This window comes from Passer montanus, unplaced genomic scaffold (assembly GCF_014805655.1).
Source record: "Passer montanus isolate IOZ18808 unplaced genomic scaffold, ASM1480565v1 scaffold3, whole genome shotgun sequence".
NCBI classification, from domain to species: domain Eukaryota; kingdom Metazoa; phylum Chordata; class Aves; order Passeriformes; family Passeridae; genus Passer; species Passer montanus.
Window position 1 is genome coordinate 4,309,323 of NW_024367707.1, and position 14,546 is coordinate 4,323,868.

At 38.9% G+C, this 14,546-nt stretch overlaps 1 long non-coding RNA gene across 4 annotated transcripts in view; it reads left to right on the top strand.

Annotated features, from left to right (window-relative positions):
• The window catches only part of LOC120504751, a 222,994-nt gene that overhangs the window by 24,923 nt on the left and 183,525 nt on the right, over window positions 1-14,546 (top strand). For all 4 annotated transcript variants that reach the window (XR_005628108.1, XR_005628107.1, XR_005628110.1 and 1 more), the window contains exons 2-3: window positions 1,512-1,591; window positions 11,025-11,337. This is a non-coding gene — a long non-coding RNA (uncharacterized LOC120504751). The remainder of the gene's footprint in view (window positions 1-1,511; window positions 1,592-11,024; window positions 11,338-14,546) is intronic.

Below are 14,546 nucleotides of genomic sequence, written 5' to 3' on the forward strand. Positions count from 1 at the left end.
TGAAAGTATATTTCAGGAAGAATTTTCATGTGGAGAAAAAAAGAAATATTAAAATTTAGTTGGATACCCCTTCTATGTTGCAGTAGCCTTTAACCCTCACCTTCCGATTGATTAGGGCAAAGAAGAATCTTGCCTTGAAGTTTGTTGTCCCACCTACCTAGAACACTTCCTAGTTTGGCCTTAACATGAAAGACTGGAACAGAAAAGGATCATTTACCTTCAATTATTGCACGAAACAAACCTGTAGTTGTTAACCCCTTGTGCCTTGGTTTGCCAGGCAGTCTTAAAGTGCAAACAGTTGTAAATATAAAGATACATTTTCATACAAGCAAGGGCTTTTCCTTTTAATTAGTGTAACCTTAGCGACAGTTGAGAGGTGTTGAAGAGCAAACCACCAAACAATTTACTATGGCATGAAAATCTCATGGATTTTGCTGGAGTAGGGGAAGAGCAGAGGACTTCTTCTCCCCTCATATATTGAGTACAAAATCTGCCTGAGCACTGCTAATGTCCAGTGTGATTTTATGATGTATTGTCTGCTTTCTCTTCAGGTTCATCGAGCTGCTTTAAGCCACCACTTGAGATTGTGCAGCAGGGTTTCTTGTCATCCAAGAATAGTGTAATGTTTCTGTCCCCCTTGCACTCACTCATCTCTCCAGTTCACTGGAGGGTGATGGATGTGTTCCTGCTGGACAGGCTGTTGGGGATATGTGCCTCAGGGCCCTGTCATTGTGTAGGTGCAGACAGGGATGGGATGGTTTCTCCCACCATAATGCTGTCCCTCAGTGTGTTGTGCCACTTCCTCTGTGTACTGGGCAGGGAACACCAGCACTCCCTTGCTGCTTGGCTCAGAGGGAATCCCCAGGGACTGGGACAGATCCCCACCTCTCTGATGAGCCTGGGAACCCTTGGCTGGGTCTTGTTGGTAACTGTAACACAATAGCCAAGCCAGATGATGTCCCATCTCTGTGTGTCAGGCCCCCTTCCCTGGAACAGTTTTGTTTTCTTCCTGAACCCCATAAGCCAGCCAGCTCTCACAGACTTCTGTAAAAGACCACAAATCTTGGCCTTTGTTCAAAACTCCATCTAACTCAATAACTGAATGTCTTTGAGAAGTCTTGAAACAGAGCAGTATGCGTCAGCACTCCTCTTAGGACTTGTTTTGTGACAAACTCCTTTGTTCCTTTAATGCAAGGTGAGAAAATGAAACCCAAAGTTTGATTTACTTATCAGTAATACCTGTATTTTTTGACTGATGCTCCTGGCTACTGTATTTTGCACAGTGGCCAAGATAGAAACAAAATCAGCAGCACACCTGATTTCTGTGTATTTTTACTTGGGTTTACAAAAGACTATGACATCAAAAAAGCAAATGGCTCTCTAATGGCTGCAATCAGTCTTGCTTGAATGTCACATTGACCTTACTGCTAGTGATAATATTGAATTCTGTGAAGTTTTGGTCAGAATTTGGCAAAGATTGTACTGATCAGTCTTTTCTCTTCTACATATAGGTCTCCACTGTTGTAATTGGAGGAATAGAGAATGTTGTCTTCACTTTTAATAATTTGTCTATGGGACAAGTACTTTTTCTGTAAGTTCAAACTTTTTACTTTATTAGTTATAAAAATGCAATTTTTTTGTTTACTGATGCTGTCTGTGCAATATATTTTTCCAGTGCTTCTGCCATTCTTGTCTGAATACAGTGGGGAAATTGTGACATACTTGTTGAAAAGCATGTGGGACTTGGAAATGTGTTCTGTTTTGTTATGTTTTGCTTGTGTATTTCCTTTTTTAATAAATATATGCTGAAGGTAGGCTGCAAACCAAAGCTCTATTGTAACCAGTTACAAAGCAGAAAATTCTCTTTTCTAGTCCAAATGCCCTCATGAAATCTGTATCTGAGATTTTGGTCAACTCTAATCCAGAGACCCTTGAAGCAGGGGTCCAAAGCCTGCATTGTGGTATTACTATGCCATTTGAAACATTAAAGCTTAATTTTCAAGGTAACCTAGATGTATATAATTTCTTATTTCTTATTGTCCCTTTGGCATTGCCAAACAGCCTTTTCTCTATATGCTTAAATCCCAAAATATGTAGTTTATTAGTATTTCTGTTCTAGTAATGCAGGCATGTATCTAATTTGTCTTAGTTTGGGTCCAAATTGTTTGCTTCCTGGGTTGTTTCCCTTTTGCTTTCCTCCAAGGGGTTCATAGCTGCATTTCCTACAGAAGCAGAAGACTGGAAAACCTTCTAATCCAGAAAAGCTGTGTTCTTTTTTCTTGTTGAAGTAGGCTTCAACACAATGAGCTTTTGGGCCACTTTCCAACAGCATGAAAGAAAATTTCTACTTTCATATAGTCTCCTGTTTACCCTCTGGCTACTTTCCTCCCTCACTTCTCCCCTGAAAAGCTGGGTTAAATTGTGTTCCAATATTTTTGAGTGAATTTCCAAATCACAAAAATATATATTCTTGCTGAAATAATCTATTTTTTAATTTTAAATCCTTTGCTTGGCATTGCCAGATTACCATATGGAACAAGTTCTAATAACCAGCCAAGCTATAAATAAATTCAGCAAGAACATTAAGAGCAAAAAACAAAGAAATCCCTGATCTTCCAAACAGCCTGTCAGGCACCACTTCCATTCCACTTGGGAAAAGAGGAGCAGCTAGGAAGAAAAAATGTAACAAACATCTGCAATTGAAATGACAGCTTTCAAAGTAACATAAGTGAGATGGGCTCCAAGAGGTTTCCCCACCACGTCTCTGAAATCCTGTGTCTCTGACCTTGGGCTGCCCTGCTGTTCATAGAAGTGCCCATACCAGAGTTTCAGCAGCATTTTGAAAGTCCAGATACTTGTTGGTTGGCCTTGCTTGTGTTTTCTGTGCACTGACCATGACTCCTCATTTTCTATATCACTGACTAATTACAGAGGCTCCAGAAAGCCACATCATATCACACCTAAGCAATACATGCCTATGGTGACAGATTTTCCAGTGATGTTCGAAATCTTGGAAATGTGGGGTTCTTATGCTGATACACACAGACAGTTGTTCATTTTTGACTATCTCTCTGGAGCCCAAGAGTAAATGAGATGATATTCCAGTGACTATGTGCTACCTGTGTATAATATGCAAGGATTCTTTTCAAAGATAGCAGAATTAGAGACGGAAATTGATCTTTGATTTTTCAGTCTTCTGCTACATCTTGACCCAATTCTAGCTCCATTGTTTGAAGGTCTGCGTGAGCTGGCTCTATCTGTGCTGCAGCAGTAACATGCTGAAAGGTTTTTCTTGTGCTCTTTGAGTGGAAAGCAAGGATTGTTCTGAATCTTCAGAGAATCTGTATGTGTGAGATTTCACGGCAGTGTTATACCATCCTAAACCAGCTCTGAATAAGCACTGCTAGGAGGCAGCTAAAAACCTGTTTGTGATTAATAGTGGTAGATAAGTTGCAGGGTCAGAATTACCTGCTCTCCAGTGAGGCTGCTGCCAGTGATTCTGTGGAAATGGTGAAGGCTGCCAAAGAACAGCGCATGAATGAACAGTTCAGAGGCCCAGCAGTTCACAGCAAAGCTTTGCTTTCTGTCCAGACGGCAGCAAGTTTAAAATAGCCAGTTCCCTTTTCCACACATCATGGCACAATTCCAGAGGTTTTCAGGACTCTGGTGCTTCCAGCAGGGTTTTTGTTAGAGTAAGTGTTTGTCATTTTCATCATTTTTGGAAAAAATGTCTGTATTGTTGGAAAGAAATTTAGCTGAAAGCAGGGCCTTGTGCTTTTCTCCCCCCACTAGGCTAATACAAAGCAGCTGCTGCTGCATCTTCCTCCGAGCAGCCTCAGCACAACACCCTTGGAAATAAGAATGACTCATCTTGATGGGGGTCTTCCTGTTGGGATATTGGAAATAACCACAGTTACTGCAGGGGACTTAAAGTACAGTAATTTGGATGATGGAACTTCAGGCAATGCTGGGCGAGGAAAGGCTGCAATCAGAAAGCTGTCAGAGGCAGCAGAAAGGCCCTGGGGGAAAAGACAAGCAGAGTAATAGGATATGTCCAGAATATTTTTGCTGTTAACTTAAAATATTGTGGAAATGGAATATTGGCTCTCAGTTAAATCACGCAGAGACTTGGAAAAGGGCTTTGAGAAGCACACAGGCATCGTGCAGGATTGCTGCAGCAGCTATGCCAAACACTGCAGCTAAGTGAAGGTCTCAGGCAGTCCTACAGCAGTAAGAGCCCTGCAAAGCTCTCTTTACCTGGTGTGTACAAAAGCCCTGTGCTTTGAGTGTGCTTGAGAGCCAGGTAAATAACAGGACTGCTCTACACAGTCAGCCTTAGCTTCTTGCATTAAACCATCATCTCCTCCTTTCCTTTGCCTTGTCCCTATTGAGACAGAAGTGAATCCTTACTCAATTTTTTAATGGAAATATATTCATATATACCAGACAGCACATGAGAAGCTCATGTTATGGTCACTGATTTATTGTTTAGTGTATTCATTCAGTCCATTAAAGCTGCAACTGAGTATTCAGGATGATACATATACATTTTGCTGTTTGTTTTTTTTTTTTTTTTTGGTTGGTTTAAGGTTGTTTTTTGTTTGTTTTTTTTTCCTTACACAGAAAGCTGTTGGGAGTTTGGGGAAGCTATAACTATAAAGAAATACTTTTGCCGAGTAGAGACCATTACATGAGCTCTCCTCTGCTTGTCTTGATGCCTTGTCCTACTGGACTGTCTTTCTTTCAATTTTTGCAGCAATTCCTGTTCTTCAGTAGCCTCTCTGTCCCTCTTTGTGACTCTGAGCTGCAGAAACATGCCTGGGGAGAGAGCATGTGTGACAGGACACAGGGCTGGAGACTATTAGGCATTACCAGAATGTGGATAGATAAAATGTAGGAGAATAGGGATAGTGGTGAAGGTAATCTGGCCCCTAAGGAGTTACAGCTGTGCCAATTATCAAGCATTAAGAACAAGCCTGCCCTTAATAGGCCACAGCTGGATCCAATTAAGAGGGGTATTGTAAAAGAGCAGGTTGGCTGGTTGAGATGTGAGATGGAGTTTGTTGGCTGTGTGGAGAAGGAGTCAGTGCTGCGAGGAGCTGCCCCTGAGAAATCTCCAAGAAGGTATGAAACCTTTGCAACAATATGGCAACACCAGAAGAAGCTCTCAAACTTGTTTTTGTGGTGAAAATCTTTGCAGAAGATACAAGTATTCAATTATTTGGTCATTTTCCAGGATAGAAATACAGAATTTTCCCAAGATATAAACATAAAATCCTGGCTTTTTTTTTGGCTTCTGTATGTTGATCCATAAGAGAATCCACACCATGGGAAAATGTGTTCTGTGTGCATTGTAAAAGCTCATTCCTGAATCATGGCACTAGGCCTGTTGAATGAATAGAATAGGTGGAATATTGTTGTGTAAAATCACATTAGACTTTAAAAAAAAATCGTGGTCTATGACTACTGGTCTATGACTCAATGATGGGCTAGAAGAAGCTTGTGTCAGGTGTGTGTCAGGGAGTGCTGCTGTTCCCAGCAGGATGCCTCTGTCAGGGCTGTCGCTGTCTCCTTGTCAGGTGGTGCTTTGAAGAGTTGACCAGTGTCAAGGAGTGAGGAAATCTGCAAGTAAAGAGAAAATGCTTAAGTTTCAAAGTATATAAAATGAATGTACAAGATTCTGAAACAAACTTGTGCTGTAACACAAGGACCTTGTATGTCTGGGGGCAAGAGCAGTTTTGGGATGCAGTAAGAGCCACAAAAATCAAACTGAATTTCCAGTGTGCTGTACACCAGGAATCAAGTGCTGCTTGTGCTGTTAATATATGCACAATATAATGAGTATTACTACTATAATTAGTAATTTTCATTATAATTAATGTAGTTACAGTGTGAGTCTATTGAAAAAAAAGTTAAATAATGAAAAGGGATGACACAAACCTTGTACTGCAACAAAGTCTAGTGCAATGTAATTTGTTCTATACACAAAAGAAATAATCAAGTCAGCCAACAAGTGCAGTTACATGCTCAAAAAGTTAAATACTGCTTTATGCTTGTATACCAATCACAGAATGACTGAGGAAACTCAGATATCACTCATAAAAAGTTTGACAACTTGGCAAGTAAAAGATATAAGTGATGCTTCACAGTGAAACAATAGTTCCTTTAGATAAGACTTTATGTAATTTTTAACTTATGTAAGTACATGAGGATACAAGTCTCATTCAAAGAACTATTTGATTTCTGTCTAAAACCAGGGTTACTGCTCTTTAATCTGTAAATGATCCTGCATCATGTTGCTATAAAATAAAAATGGACTCTACCACACGAGTTGGATGCTTATAATGTGGCACTGTTTATATAATCTTGTTTCTTAAATACTTCATAGTTTCTTCCATTTGAAATCTGTCTTGCTATAATTTATCTTTTGGGCATTCAACATTATCTTGCAGTGTGGAATTCAAATTTAAATTAATCATAAATTATGAGGAGAAAACCTTTGTAGCCATGCATTTTCAAATGTCTGTATTGATTGTTGGTCTGAATTCTTTTCACAGAGAAAGCTTTGAGATTTTTTATAACACAAGTTTGCTTTCTCTCTGGCATAATTAATTTTATGGTATGATGTAAAAGGTGTATTTCATTTATTGTACTCAGAAATACTAAACTTTTAAGCTTTTGTATGCTAACCTTTTTCCTTGCTGAAACTTAAAAAAGCTGCTGAGAAAGACCAAAAGAACACCTAAAACTTCAAGTTTAAATATACCATAAAATAAATGAAAATTTGGCTCATAGTGTTCCATCCCATTTCAAAGGCAAAACTTTAATTTAACTTGCTTTAGGACAATATTGAGAATTTCTTGTATTTTGAGTCATCATTTAAAATAGGAACATCTATGGTTGTCTTCTTCAAACAAGGAAAAAGAAGTAATGCTGTAGTACAGGAAAAAGTACTACTTCTTTCAAATGTATGCACTTGATAGGCTAGTAAGAGAAAACTTTGCTCATGGAAGATGAAAGTATTGGAATAACCAAGGAGAGGACAACAGCATCATTGTGTTTGTGAGTTTCTTTCAGCTCATTTACCTAGCACAACTTTTAAAGTCAGTAATTTATACTGATTCATTGGGTAATTGATACTGGCAAATGAATGTCATTTCTGTGGCTACATCTTCCTGATTCTCTTAAACTATTGAATCTCAGGGGAACAGCACAGAAGAGGGGTTAAAAGAACCATTTTCTTCATATAAAATACTAGTTTTTGCTATCTAAAGGAAGGAAAAATAAAAATGAGGAATTTTTCAGCTAAAAAGAATTTATTCTATTTTTACTGAAACAATGTGTAGCAGAGGACCTCCTTTAAAATCCCTAGAACTAAATATTGAAATACCTTGTCTCCAGCACTGTGGGCTCAACCAGCCCAATCACTTTGTTCTCACAATATAAATCAAAGAAATTAAGAAGGTGCATGGACCCCTTGGATCTCAAGCTGTGAGCATGACTTAAACACTATTCCCATTTTTGATCAGAATGAAACTGGACAGTTGTAAGTAGAAAGAAATAGTTTTTTATCTGGATTTGTGTGTTTTAAGTTGTTGGGTTTTTCCTTAAATCCTAATGAAAGTATGTACTCTAATTATTAATGTCTACAGAGAAATGAAGGTCAGCTGCAGTAATAATTATTGGGTTCACACATTATCTAGTATGTAGTTCCTAAGCAACACATTGCACACAGCTATTGTTGCTTGCCAAACGGCAAATGAGAAACAGAAAAGTCTCCAAAATAACCAAGCTGCAATTGGTGCAGTACCCTGATATACATTAGTGTCATAATGCAACACTGAAGTGTTTATTCACTTTTCCCCAGACCTATATGAAATCATACACAAAAAATTGAAGAAACTACTATGTTGAATTGACAAAAGGCTGCTAGTTTTAAACAAGGTGGAAAGTTATATGAAAAAGTGTAACTTTCCGCTAGAGATTCTTTAAATAAAATCAATTTAAAATTCTTAATACACGTAGGTTTGAAGTGAAGCAGTACGAATAGTATCATACAGTGTTTGGAAAGATTAATTTTGAATGAAGAAGTTTGACAAAACTCTTTTCAATTTTCCCACAAACACTCTGTTTTCATACCAAGTCTGATGGTCTGATATACATTGGTGTCATAATGCAACACTGAAGTGTTCATTCACTTTTCCCCAGATCTAGATGAAATCATACAGAAAAAAGTGAAGAAACTACTATGTTGAATTGACAAAAGGCTGCTAGTTTTAAACAAGGTGGAAAGTTATACGAAAAAGTGTAACTTTCCGCTAGAGATTCTTTAAATAAAATCAATTTAAAATTCTTAATACACGTAGGTTTGAAGTGAAGCAGTACGAATAGTATCATACAGTGTTTGGAAAGATTAATTTTGAATGAAGAAGTTTGACAAAACTCTTTTCAATTTTCCCACAAACACTCCATGTTTTCATACCAAGTCTGATGGAAAGGGGAAGAAGAAAAAGGCAAAACCAGGACTTCTGAAATTTTCTGATGTGTTTTTTCAAGTCTATCCTCTCTCTTTGGAGGGGGTGGGATTCAATTTGGCAAACTTTACTACAGCCTGGAGGTGCCTACTTCTGAGCTATTCTAGGTTCCCTGTGTGATCTGTGGAGAAAAGTAGGCTCTTTTGAGGGGTGACTCATATAATCTATTTCAAACACCTACTCTCAGAGAAGATGTCCATGCAGGAGCCAAGGGTGTCTGGCTCAGATGTGTATGTCTACACTTGGCCAGATGAATCTTACCCAGTATGCCTATGCTGTAGACTGCCAAGAAACAAGATAAATTTAGCTGTATAGAGCTCCGTGCTGTCACAGTGAAGTTTTTAAAAGCTAGCTCAGGTATTTCTGACTTCACCGTTACCTAGAATCAAGACAAAAACTTTCCAAACAATATTAAGAGGGGTAAGATAAAAAGCAGTTCTTCAATGGAAGCTTTCAGATGCGCGAATACAGCTGCATGCACATAGCCATAGGATTTCTGCAATTTTAAAAAGGTTAATTAATTACTCTATCTAGCAGGTGCATCCAAGGAGAGATCAGTTGCCCTAGTAACCCACCCTTGTGTCTGCCCCTTGGGGTCCAGGGGTTTCTTTGCCCCATATCTTATGTCTCTCAAAAACTGGTGAAAACAAGATGTCCTTGTCAGAAATTATCTTCTTGAGAATAAGACTCAACAGAACTTCAAGGATGTGTTAGAAAGGCTGTGTTATTCTAAAATGTGAGAAAGGGCAGAAGAAGTACTAGAGACTATACAACTATATATTAAAAAATCTAGAAAGTTGCAAATATATGAAAAAGCTAGAAGTCCTTAGGCATCACCACAAAGTAGTCTTCTGTAAGACAGCATTCACTCAGGTGTTTCAGGCTCGTTTTCCACAGCTGCCACCTCTGACTGGTGGGAGAAAGCCATTGTGCTGTCAGGGAACTCTGGAGCCACCCCGTGTACAGTGTGGCACTAAGGAAACCAGGGATACCTGAATATATCTGCTGAAGAGATTCCTGTAGGAGTTAAGGTATGATGTCACTTCTGTCCTGGTGAAACAGCTGCTAGGGTCTGAGTCCAGTTGTGATACTGATGTTTTAAATGCCTCTGAAATCCTTCCAGCACAGTCAGAGGTCTGGATATGCTGCCTGTGAGGAGTGAAGAAGCACAATCTTTTCATTTTGACAAAGAGAAGGTTGGCACGCTATTTTATCATGGTTTAAGAGTTGCTACATAGTGACATTTTTTGATACAGGATGACAATTTAATCTGGTGAATGAAAGCATGATGCTACTCAATCTCTAAAACCAGATTATTTCAGGTGACAAAAAAGAGGATTTTTTACAGCAAAGCTAAATAACTGCTGGAATAACTTTATCTAGGAGTTTCATAGATTATTCTTTTCCTTGAAAATCCTTTTAAATCTAGATATGATACAGCACAATGAACTCTTACTGCTTTAATGAAGGAATTAAACAGTGAAATGTTGTGGTCTGTGAAGTGAAACTCTAAAGATATCCCTTTTGGCCTAAAAAGCTGTTTAATGGGCCCAATGCAGCATTGGATCTCAACCTCTCCCAGTCCTGCAAAATCTGCATTTCAAAAAGGGCTATGCAGCCTTTCCCATTTCCAGTACAATTACTGTCAATCACTTGGTCCTATCTTCCTCACATTATGTTCCTTTAATAAGGTTTTTGATCTGAAAATGTGCTCAGTGAACTCACTTTCTGTGAGCTGGACTCCTTATATAGAAAGGTAGATAAGGGAGCTGGAGAAGCAGAACCTGCTGGAGCTGAAGGTCATGGCTGCAAGGTATGGCACAGGGCCTAACTCTGAGATATTTTGCTTTTGTTACCAATTCTCTGCTGGATTTTTTATTTTTTTAACATTATGGACCAGAAAACCTTTATTAAGCCAAATAGAAATCCATTTAATTTTGACAGAAGAAAATTAATACTTCTCTTTAACTCCAGTCAACAAATACAGATCTTTGTGTTAGCAAACTAGTTTGTCTTTGCTTCTCAGACTGGGAGGAACCTGAATTTCTGCTTTGCACCACTCTCTGGAGGATGCTCTGTTGATAGCTGAAATAATAGGATATGAGTCTTTGCCAAAACTATGGTATTAAATGTCCATCTCTCCCTGGCCCTTCCCCCCACCTGTGTATCTTCAGTGCCAGTGCTTATGTGAATTTGTCTCTCTTTCATTCTCTTTCTTGCTCAGACTTTATTGAGGCTGAATAAGATCTTTGCCACACTGAATTTCTCATCCTATCAGTTAAATATATTTATCCTTTGAAGAACTTTGGCTTAGGCAGAACTACAGTGTTTCTGTTAAAAACCACAGAATTACAATTCTATAACGTCTACTTTGTTTCACAAGCGTTTCCATATATAAATGCATTTAAAATAAGATTTTATAGAAGAGAAAAACCTGTAGTAGTTAAGATTTAAGTTTTTTCACTGGTCCCAATGATTTCTCTTTGACAGAATGGCAATATCAGTCATCCAACACTGATCTGCACAACTGAAGGGCTTTGAAAAACACTTCATCTGGAAATCAGACCTTTTCCAAGATGACTTTCAGATGACACTGCATCGTGTCTTCAGGAAGGGCTGCTTCTGCACGGGAGTGAAGGGAGCACTCTTCATCTTTCCTTCCTGGCCCACTTGCTTGGTGTGTTCCTGGTTGTCTTGGTCTAGTCCAGTCCATCACACCTGCTGGCTGCTTGAGGCCAGGGTTTCAGTTCATTCCTCACTGCTTCTACTCCGGAGCGAGGAGGTGGATAGATTCCTAACTAAGGTACTTTTCTTACATTTCTGTTCCTTGGGGTCCTCTTTTTCCTTGCCAAAATGGCTTTTGATCTACCTCTCCCAGCCAAAACATTTGTGAAATGTGATGGCCCCTCACAATGCTCTTACTCCTGGCTGTCAGCTTTGAAACAGACAGTGGTGCTGATAAATTAAATCTGCCATGATGTTGCAAGGGTATGAATAATGCTGGAACTTAGGCTTTGGAGTGATTTTTTAGCAGAGAAGGGCTTACATTTCTACACTTCATGAGTGAAATATTGACAAATCATATAAAATAACATTGTGCAACTGAGAATAAAATTAGGATATGTCATGTGTTCCTTTTATAACAATATATAGGAATTTCATAAAGGAGATGAATAAAGTAAGAGAACAGAGTTAAGGTGTCCACTGTGGTAAGAAAGCAGTGAAACTTCCCAGAGTCTGCAAAACTCTTGAATTAAAGATATACTGTACATTTTACACTGTACTAAAAGTGTAATGGCTGCACATCAGCTTTGGAGTGATGCAAATTGCACCGTTAATGCCATCTTTGCATTTAGATTTGTAACTGCTTCTTGTTCTACCAAAATATAACTACATTTTTACTCTTGCTTGCTTATCAAACCAGCTTGAATTTAGGAGAGGAACTTAGCTTGTCTGTTTAGCTTGCATATTATTAGCAAACATTGCTAGTAACATGGGAGTCATCTACACTAAGCTTGATGTCTGAGCCCAAGTCTATCGCCCTCCATTTGTAAGCAATGAAGTGAACAGACAACTCCAGAAGGTGATGACTCTTATGATAAGTCAGCTCAGATAAGGAAGATTAATTGCTCTTTTCAGGTGCTTTTTTCAATTATCAGCTAGGAAAAAGAAGAATAGCCTAGGCTTAAATCTTTGTTTCTTTCTCTGTCTTTTTTAGGCACCTTAAGTAAAGCAGATAACCCCATGTTTTGTCATCCATCAATGGAACAGCTTTTGGGTCATGTTAATTTTTATCGGATAAGGTTAATTTGTATCATTGCAACTATTTGTGGTAATATGCTTGTTTTGCAAAAGAAGTTCAGGGAAGGGAAAGAAAAGGAGAAAAACGCTGAAGTGACCTAATATAGTGTTTTCTGATTTGTTTGGATATCCCTCAGAGGAGCAGTAGCAGCCCCTTTACATACAGAAGAGGGTTCAGTGGGTCAACAAGGGCTACACTGAGGGAATCGGTGAAGAACTCGAAGGGCAGGTGTAGCGCAGAGCAGTGTACAGCTGTTTAAAAACAGGGATAGAGATGACAGAGCCAAAGTCTTCCTGGTGGAGTCAAAAAGTAGGGCAAGGGATAAATGGCTGCACTGAAGCTTGCAGGGTTCAGATTAGGTATGAGGAGAAGCTTTATCTCTGGGTGGGTGGTGCCATCTTTGCCTGTCAGAGTATTCAAGGCTGAGCAAGACAAAGCTGTGGCAGAGCTCAGCTGTTGCTGGCAGCACTCCTGCTTTGGGTCAGGCAGGAGGCTGCTCTGGGTGACCACTGGAGGTGTCTTCCAACCAGTGTCCTTGTGACTTGCTTCTCTTTAAGGAAAGCAATCTCTTCCTGTGGAGTTCAGTCCTCAAGGTCTGGAGCCTGACCCCAGTGTCCTGTTCCCAGCCCTGCTGTGCTTCTCATCCCGTGAACTCCCGAGGCATCTGTGCAATATGTGGATGTGCTCTGGCTGTTCCCAGCTCATGGAGCATTTGTAAAATGCTCCTAATAGCACCGTGTGATTCCACTTAGGACACTGCCCTGTGACACCTGTGTTCCAATCCCTGCTGTGATCAATACCAATGAAACACCTGGAATTAGATTTTCCATGTGTAATGTGGGTGTGCTTTACAGACTAGCCCATCATTTTTTTCTGGGGAAAAAAACAGAAACAAAAAGATCTTCTTAGGGTCTCAGTTTTCCCTAACTGAGGAGCCAGTTTATAGGATAGGGACAACTTATGTTTACTTTTCTCAAAATTCAAACTGTGATTGCAGAATCTTAATTTCCTGTTGGAATTCTGAAACTGGGCAGTATCCCAATTATAAAATGTGTCTGGGGAAAAAAAACAGAAACAAAAAGATCTTCTTAGGGTCTCAGTTTTCCCTAACTGAGGAGCTAGTTTATAGGATAGGGACAACTTATGTTTACTTTTCTCAAAATACAAACTGTGATTGCAGAATCTTAATTTCCTGTTGGAATTCTGAAACTGGGCAGTATCCCAATTATAAAATGCGTGGCAAGTCTGATCACTTTAAAACAGCAGCCACTTACAAACGTGGAGAATCTTGGAGAAAAAATAAGGAGAACACAGATACATGGAACTGGAAAGTGACACTTTAGCATTGATTTTCAACATGAAAGGGCATCTTGAAGTCTTCCATAGCTTGCATTGTCATCTTGATATTTTCTTCTATGTCATTATTCTTCACCTATTTTAGATGATATAAACAAATGCACTTCTTTTGAATGTTATCACTTTAATTCCTCTTCATCTTGAGTTCACTGCAAGAAATGATATTTTTTTCTTATTGAAGAAAATGCAAAATGATCACAGTGTTTCAATAGTACAATCAATATATTTGTTTAGTTAGTTATATTAGTGGTGTGGTCTCTTGATTTCCAGACTAAGAATAATACAATGTGTATTTTTAAATACCAGTTTATTATACCTTGACATATTGAAGAATTTTACTGAAAGAACTCTTGAATCTTTTTCTTCAATGGTCCGTCAACCTTGTAGACTGTTCTGGTTCTTTGCCTTCAGAGAAGTTGTTTTATGTTTGGTTGATTTGAAACTGCATTTTGATTTTATTGATCTAGCCAGTGACTATACAACTTACAGACCCCTATCACTGCACTGTGATACTGAACATTATGCTTTGCTTCCAGCAAATAAAGCCAGTAAAAATTTATGTACCTTTAAGGCAAATAAGAATCTTACATTGTCTGTGTGCACTTAAAAGAATAGTGAAAGTTTTCCCATTCAATTCCTTTTCCTGAGCTTCATTAGTGCAGTCTCATGTAATCTGACTCTGTCACACAGTTTCTTATTTCACTTTGTAATGATCCCCCTTGTATGGGGGGATTCAGAAAGAGGCAAAAGAAAACAAAGGTGGGATGTTTTTACCTTTTGAAATGCCTGGAAGAGTGCATTGGAGGATGGTGAAGGGAAGCAGGGTCCTCCCTGTATGACACAGGTTGGTAGGC